General features: G+C 40.8%; 1 protein-coding gene across 1 annotated transcript in view; it reads right to left on the bottom strand.

The window, feature by feature from the left end:
- The window catches only part of LOC144231556 (zinc finger X-chromosomal protein-like), a 42,261-nt gene extending 41,644 nt beyond the window's left edge, over positions 1 to 617 (bottom strand). The window contains exon 1 of the mRNA XM_077764051.1: positions 554 to 617. The gene's annotated coding sequence lies outside the window, so the exon portion shown is untranslated. The remainder of the gene's footprint in view (positions 1 to 553) is intronic.
- Positions 618 to 1,137: the final 520 nt, after the last annotated feature.

The raw sequence follows: 1,137 nt of genomic DNA, 5'->3' as shown, positions 1-1,137 counted from the left end.
AAAATAAATTGACAGGATTAAGAAGAGACTGGCCCCATTAACCAAAAAGAGAAGCAGCGGGGGTTACCCCGCTCATGTGATGTGCCTTAATAGGTACACTCCTTGGTCAAGGGACACATGGACTAGATGCTTTAATACTTGAAAACGAATTAACTACAAAGTTTTCTGCACCCAATAACTGAGACCATCGTTTTTAGAGGTAATGACCATGTGCCAGGTACTGCTAGAGGAAAAGAATACAAGAGAACCTATCTCTACATTCAGAGTTTAGGGGGGAAATGACAGAAATATAAACACACAGTTAAAATATAATAGCATTAAATAAGTTTAATGCTAAATTAAAGATGTCCACACTGCTATATGAGAGAGAAGAATGAGCCTGGAAAAAACGGTAATACAATTAACAAAAAGCAAGCTAGACAGCAAGACTTGTTTGAAGGACTCAGGGTTGAAAGAAAGAAAGAAAAGGAAGAGAAAAAAGATTTTCTACAGTGTGGACATCTACGATATTCCAAATAAATTTGGTTTCAGCCATGTTGAGACAATAACATACCTGGGTAGAAGATGGTCAGTAGGCAACTGGAAACGCTAGATGAGAAACATGGTAAAGGACACTAAAACCAGGGACGCAGATTCAAGAAAAAGGACAGAGGATCGACCTTGAGGGAAATCCCATGACAGAAGACAGAAAAGCACAGAGTGTTTCTGAAACAAAGAACACTTTTATCTGATATACCCAGTGACATGCTGTGTAAGTTTCTCAATTTCGGAAATAGTGGATTTAGGAATAAGTGCCGTGAAAAGAAATAAAAGCAGTGGTGAAAGGAATGAGTAGATAAGCGAGGCTTTTGTAAGATGAGCAAACCTAGGAATATTTCTAAGGAGAGGGAAAGGCACCAGCAGAGTCATAGGGCACTGATGCAATGCAAGCAGCAGAATCACAGCCACAGCCCCAGGACAGACCTGAAGGAGGCCAATTCTTCCTGCAGAGAGAGAACAGGAGGAAAGCCTAGCGAGGGATGGAGGAAGAGCCTGTAGTGGAAAGGAAGGAAACTCAGATGCTTAGGCCAGATTGTTGTCTATCTTTCTGGTTTAAATAAGAGATTAGATAATCTCTGCAGAGGCTGAGGGGTTTCA

This window comes from Crocuta crocuta, unplaced genomic scaffold, assembly GCF_008692635.1.
Source record: "Crocuta crocuta isolate KB4526 unplaced genomic scaffold, BGI_CrCroc_1.0 scaffold2257, whole genome shotgun sequence".
Classification (NCBI taxonomy): Eukaryota; Metazoa; Chordata; class Mammalia; order Carnivora; family Hyaenidae; genus Crocuta; species Crocuta crocuta.
Note: the sequence above shows the minus strand (reverse complement) of the source record. Positions and strands in the feature narration are given on the sequence as shown.